The sequence below is a fragment of the Amblyomma mixtum genome, chromosome 1, assembly GCF_055824585.1.
Source record: "Amblyomma mixtum isolate Tamu chromosome 1, ASM5582458v1, whole genome shotgun sequence".
NCBI classification, from domain to species: domain Eukaryota; kingdom Metazoa; phylum Arthropoda; class Arachnida; order Ixodida; family Ixodidae; genus Amblyomma; species Amblyomma mixtum.
In genome coordinates, this window is record NC_143012.1 from 3264839 (window position 1) to 3265122 (window position 284).

Genomic DNA, 284 nt, shown 5'->3' on the forward strand with positions numbered 1-284 from the left:
TCCATGTGCGTGTGTCTATCCAGCCAGGGCACCTTTGGTAGGCGCCCGCCCATTACAAAGGGAAGGCTACATCATCATCATCAACTGCACCGCGGTAGACGCTAAAAGGGACTATTTAATACATTTGTTTTGTCTTTCTCTGCTATCTTAACATCAAAAATGAAAATAGCCATAATAACGACTTTTTTCGCTCTGGAAGGGTATAAAAAACGTCTTCCTTTTTGTCCGCTTTCTTTTCATCGGCACGAGATTACGTAGTTTAGTAGGTCTTGCTTGTGACATTT